The sequence below is a fragment of the Acanthochromis polyacanthus genome, chromosome 15, assembly GCF_021347895.1.
Source record: "Acanthochromis polyacanthus isolate Apoly-LR-REF ecotype Palm Island chromosome 15, KAUST_Apoly_ChrSc, whole genome shotgun sequence".
In the NCBI taxonomy this organism is placed as follows: domain Eukaryota; kingdom Metazoa; phylum Chordata; class Actinopteri; family Pomacentridae; genus Acanthochromis; species Acanthochromis polyacanthus.
The window spans coordinates 33763675-33770666 of NC_067127.1; positions in this window are offsets into that span (position 1 = coordinate 33763675).

The following is a 6992-nucleotide window of genomic DNA, read 5'->3' on the forward strand; positions in this document are numbered from 1 at the left end:
GTTACTCAGTTATAACCTGTTCATTCATTATAAACATTTTGTATTTGAATTTTTTTTAATTAATATTTTCGCCTTGCTTTTCTGTTGTCACTGTTTTCTGTCCTTTATGTTAGCAGTTCTCTCTAACACACCAAAAAAAAAAAACCTAAGCAAAACAAAATAACAGGGACCTGAACCAGCTGTAGCATCTCTCTTAAAGACACATTTTAGTCCCCAAACCTAACCCACAGCCCTAACCTTAACCCCACCCCCCTTAAACTCTATTTCCAAGAAACTCTAATTCTAATTTAAATGGCTATGGGTGGGGTTAAAAAATGACACAGATACCTAAATTTACTAATTCATAGTACGTGGACAAATCTGTTTAAAATGGGTTACATAGGGTTAAAATAAAGCAGAAATTCATATAAAATGAGTTACATAGAATTAAAATGAAGTTGGACTCTAATTTATACATAAAAGGCAAATGGTAAAAAAACGAATTTAGAAAAACAACCGGAAAAAAATGAATGGAAAACTAGCAGAAGGCGACTCATTCTGCAGCTGACCATCAAAGAGAGCATTTTAGGACAGCCAGCCAGGATAGCTAGTAAAGCTAGTTGTTCAATGTGCCTCAACCTCAGAGGATCTACAACAGGCTGAAACATCGTTTTAGTGGTTCATTATATTTACTGATACTTTAATTTTATTTGCCAAAACAGGTCTATTTTATAGTTTATCCTTTCCTATTTTTGGAAAACATCTTTAGTTTTTGTTTTTGGTTTATTTTTTTGAAAAAAACAACCCTATTGAAGTTCCTCCTGGAAGACCCATCGTTTCAGAGCGCAGCAGTGCCACCACATTTTATAGGACATCGACCACTTCCTGGGCCCCCTCTTCACCCAACATCACAACCTTTCATGGACCTCAGACCCCATGGCTGTCCCCAACCATGCACATTGTTTTTTTGTTTGTTTGTTTGTTTTTACAATAGATATAGACAGCCTACACACAAACATCAGCACTCCGCTAGGCCTACAAGTATTGTAATCCATATTCCATTGAAATCTGGACCCTAGCAGACCTCACCAACACCTCCTGCAATTAACTGAACTTTGCTTCTTCAATAACCAAATCTATCTCCACGGGACAGCCATGGGTCAAAGATTTGCCCCTTCCTATACCAATCTACAGCCACGGCCATAAGTTTGGACACAAGTACCGTGACGCTTGTGAATCTTAGAAAATACCACAAAATTGTCACTTACAATACAGTACACAACTCCTGAGAACTATATTAAGTTTCATGTTTAAAAAAAACATCAAAAGAGTTTGGTGTCATTTTGTTATTCTTACCAAATTCGGTTGTGAAAGTACTGCATTTTTTTGTTATTTTCTTCTGATATTATGTTTTGGGAACAAAGTTGTTCCAATTGTTGGAATTTATTGATAATATTATATCCCTTGTTGATTTGTTGACTTATTAAACTGGTGCTGTCAAAAAATATTAGTTATGTTCTGTAATAGACATCAAAACAGACATAGTAAGTCATGCTGTGTCCAAACTTATGGCCATGGCTGTATACATGAGTGGGAGCGAGAAGCCTTAGACAAATGTCCACTCAAACCATCAACCTACCTCTGGTTTTTAAATGACATCTTTGGGATTTAGAGATTCACTTAGCTGACTAGGAAGTCTCCACACTCTTAACATCCATCCATCCATCCATCCATCCATCCATCCATCCATCTCTTTATCCTCACTAGGGTTGTGGGGGGTGCTGGAGTCTATCCCAGATGACTCGGGTGAAGGCAGGGGACACCCTGGACAGGCAGCCCGATCTCACGAGGATTCGTGAAACTGTCACGTAAATTTTTGTTTCGGCTTCGTGCGCACCAACACGATTTCGTCATGTTTTTCGTGCCGCTCACCACGAAATGCGCACCAATGTATTTTAAACGGCGGACTTTTCGTGCCACTCAGAACGTATTTCAAAAGAATGTGTATATTATATTTTTAAAGTAAAACCGCGGCGAATCCAACGCTATATTTTGCATGACATCGTCCCTAAACATAACCCTAACCATAATCCTAACCATAACCTAACCATAACCTAACCATAAGCCGGTGGTACACTTACCAATTTGCATAGGAATTTCAAGAATGTCCGGCGGCCTGTGCATGCGTGGGTTTTCTCCGGGTACTCCGGCTTCCTCCTACAGTCCAAAAATATACTGAGGTTAATTGGTTACTCTAAATTGCCCGTAGGTGTGAATGTGAATGTGATTGTTTGTCTGTATATGTAGCCCTGTGACAGACTGGTGACCTGTCCCAACCCAGTCTCACGGGGATTCGTGAAACTGTCACGTAAGTTTTAGTTTCGGTTTCGTGCGCACCAACACAATTTCGTCATGTTTTTCGTGCCGCTCACCACGAAATGTTTTTCGCTGTGGTAATCACATCTGAAAGTGGTTTATACCGGCGGATTCATGACGATCTAAGCTGTCCATCGGCGTATACTGCTTGTGTGATCGCGTTTGCGGCTGCCGGCCGCCGGACATTCTTGAAATTCCTATGCAAATTGGTAAGTGTACCACCGGCTTATGGTTAGGTTATGGTTAGGTTATGGTTAGGGTTATGTTTAGGGACGATGTCATGCAAAATATAGCGTTGGATTCGCCGCGGTTTTACTTTAAAAATATAATATACACATTCTTTTGAAATACGTTCTGAGTGGCACGAAAAGTCCGCCGTTTAAAATACATTGGTGTGCATTTCGTGGTGAGCGGCACGAAAAACATGACGAAATCGTGTTGGTGCGCACGAAACCGAAACAAAAATTTACGTGACAGTTTCACGAATCCTCGTGAGATCGGGCTGCACAGGGAGAACATGCAAACTCCATGCAGAAAGATCCCAGGCCAGAATTTGAACCGGGGATCTTCTTGCTGCAAGGTGAAAGTGCTAACCACTACTCCACTGAGCAGCCCCACTCTTAACATGTCAACCCCCCCCCCCCCAAAAAAAAAAAAACATCTTTCTACTTCAGGTACCTAGATGATATATTCAGCCTCATTCAGAAAAAGATTTTCAGCAATTCGTCCACACGCTCAATAATCCTAAAATCCACTTAAAACCAAACCTGCAGCCACTTTAAGTTGAGTTTCTAGATAAACAGGTTTTCCTTTTCAATGTCAACAGAATTTCCAAAAAACTTGCCACCAGGGTTTACTTTAAGAAGACTGATAGACACACATTATTGCACAAATCAAGCTATCATCCCCATCATACTTTTAAAGGAATAATAAAAGCCCAACGTACATGCTTTCATAGAATCTGCACTTTTAAACAGAATATTGAAATGGCCACCAGTACACGATTCACAGTTCTTACATCACCTATTCATCTCAGCTTTTACCTTTCAACTCTTAAAAATAATTTCCAAGCACAGGACCAAGTTCCAGAACTAGAAAAACTGCAAAATGATTACCTCCTTTAGATGCAATAAAAACCTTCCTAAACAACCGGATAGAACTGACCTGAGACACAGCATTCATTTCTATCATCGTCATCTTAAACTTTTAGAATACTCTGCTTATAATAAAAAACGAGAACACATTCGTTTCATTGGCTCATCCCAGTGGGAACCTAATATTGATTTCACCTCCACTCCCACAAAAAAACAAACCAAACAAAAAACACTTATGGAGCAAGATGTCCTGGTTTTCCATCAAATCAAACTTGGACCTAATCGGAAACTAAATTTAAACAAACAAACATGAAAGATTGCCATTTAAGTCTTTGTCAACAAAGACTTTACCCTTTCCTTTACAGACTGAGACACAGATAATCATTAGACAAAGAGCAAATGAACTGTATGAACAGAAAAACATAGATAAAAAACAATTAACTCACCTGTTAGGTTCGGATTCTCCTCGTGCCAGGCTCTTATTTGCTCCCTAAAATTCATAAGGCACCGGCATCCTGTCCAGTTCCTCATAAACTACCCAGTGGTCATCCCATTATTAGTGACTGTGGATCGGAGTCCTATCAGGAGGCAGAATTTATAGACTACTTCCTTAATTCAATATCAAACAAACGTAGTAGCTACATCAAAGACACCTGTGATTTTGTAAAAAAAAAAGAATGAAAAGACACGTGTTGCAAGCAATACCTTCCTGTTCTCTATCGATGTAGAATCATTATATATGAACATAGACACTGACCTGGGCCTTCAGGCTGTGAGGAGAGCATTCTTGAAACATCCGGATAACAAGCAGCTAGACCAGATTATCTTGGATCTGTTGGAGATCACACTCACCAAAAAATGACTTTCAATGTAATAAGTACTACTTATAAATCTCTGGTTGTGTAACAGGATGCAAGTACTCCCCTGCATATACAGATATTTACCTGGTCGATTGGGAATCCTATTTTGAGGAAATGTCCCAAAAAACCAACCCTGTACTTGAGATATCTAGATGACATCTTTGGCTTATGGTCCCATACTGGGAAGAATTTCAATTATTTTTTAAGTACCTTAAATAGTCATCATTCAACGATTCATTCAAAAGCGAATTTACAAACCCCTCTGGTCAAATTTTTGGTTACGTGCATGTGTTTCTCCAGCTTTTCTGAGGATATTAAGAGTCTGGCAACAAAACTGTACTTCAAGGACACAGATAGGCGTGCTTTGCTGTATAAGACATGCTATCATCCCAGGCACACCTTTAAACTCTTAATCAAATCGCAATTAATTAGATTTCATAGAATTTGCACCATCAAGGAGGATGTAGAGGCAGCAACTAGAATCCTCTTCATGGCATTATGTCAACAGGGGTATTTTTCTGGATTTCTCAGATCTAGATCAAAAACGTTCATCGTGTCTTCTTGTTAATACATTAGTTTTGAGTTCTTTCGTGCAGACATAAGGTGAAGAGATAGAATGTTAATTACCTTTCTTGACAGTCTCGGTGAAAGCTCTATGAAATTAACATCTATCTCTTCACCTTATGTCTGAACAAAAGAACTCAAATGTATTTATCAGATCTTTCACAGTTACCTATTTGGAGCAGTTAAACCTCTAGCCTCTTTCTCCACCACCACCACAAATGCCATCTATATCATCATTTGTACACTCTGCCAGATGCACTGCATAGGAGAGACCAAACACTCCATACACGCCCGTTTATCACAACACCTGTAGAACATCGGGGAAGTTCGTCTTTGTAGCCCACTGGTCTCACGTTTCCGCTCACATCTCCCAACACCCACCTCAATTACAGGCCTGGAACATAATGACCATTGGTCTCTGGAACAGAGGAGGAAGGCGTGGTAGTCTCGTAGACTCGAGACCACCACGTCGGAAGGTCTTAATGATGTTTGACTATAACCAACAACCTCTGCCTCGGGACTTCACCTTGGTCTCTCCGCATTCCAGTAGGACAGTGCTAATTAACTTCAAACCTGAACCACTAACCCCAACGCCAACCCCTCACCCACTTTTGTTTCCTAACCCTAACTTCCCCGTCCCTTTCCATACTCCCAACCCAAAACACCCTAACCCTAAAGTTACACGGTGAAGACTTGTGCCATTTAAACAGTATGTCTGAGACATGCTTAGGTCCCCTAACCTAACCCTAACTCTATTCTCCTCTCTACAGATTTCAATTTACCTTTTTAATCTTTGACACTTTTGTTTCTGGGTACCTATAGCCAAAAGAGGAAAACCTGCTCTCAAGCAACCAGAAACAAAGAAAACAAAGTAACAAAATTGCTCTCAAAAACAGGAGGAAGGAGGATTCCAGTCTAGTAGCAGATCCTCACTTATTGTTTATGTACAGAATAACTTTAGCATCAGCTATTTAGACAGACAGAGTCACGGTGATGCCACTAAAACAGCCTTTAAAGCGAAACTTGGCTGCACGAGGACCTTCAGGATCATCACTGAGGTTTTTTACCTTTGGCACATCAAACGTTTTGATCCCTGAAACTTTGCCACACAGCTAACAAAGCGAATACAACACAGACAACCTCTTCATCATCCAATCACACGCACAAAATCAGGGGAAAGTGAAAATCATCCACCTTACTCCAAAAAACCCTGACCTGCATTTGTAATCTCTCGGCCAGTGACCCACTCAGTTGTACAATAATCTAGAATGTGGATCCAACCACAGCTCATTGCTCAAGTGAACCTTCCTGATAAGATTACATCTCAACATATTAAATGTCTGAAAACCAAGTGAAAGCTGCAAGAAAGCGAGAAATGGAAAAGTCTGCCTTTTAAGTGCTGAAACTTCAAGCAAGAAGGTTTGGTTTTCTTGTAATGATGAAAAAAAGGAAAAACTACACCAGGGAGAGTAACCTAAGTTATAAAGCAACTTTAAACATAGAGCAACTGTAATGTAGAGCAGCTTTAACTCATTTTAGAGCAACTTTAGCTAATGTAGAGGAACTAATTCATGTACACGACCATTCAAAAATATGAGGTCACTTAGAAATGTTCTTATTTTTAAAAGAAAACCATTTCTTCAATGAAGATAACATTAAAGGAATCATAAGTCCAGTCTGGACATTGTTAATGTGGTAAATGACTATTCTAGCTGGAAACAGCTGATTTTTAATGGAATATCTCCATAAAGGTACAGAACATTTCCAGCAACCATCACTCCTGTGTTCTAATGCTACATTGTGTTAGCTAATTTGTTGAAAGGCTCATTGATGATTAGAAAACCCTTGTGCAGTTATGTTAGCACATGGATAAAAGTGTGAGTTTTCACAGAAAATTTCATATTTTCATGAAAACCCAAACTTTTGAACAGTAGTGTATATAACTGGGACATACTGCTGTCATTACACCTGAAACTTTACTGTCGCAGTGTGTTGTGTGAAACAATCCGTCTGCCTAAGCTTGTTGTTCTTGTGCGACCACTAAAGCAGGCTGACTTGAATAATGGAGAATCTAGTTGTAAATTCTGATAGTTCTGCATCACAAACAGACAATAGTTCT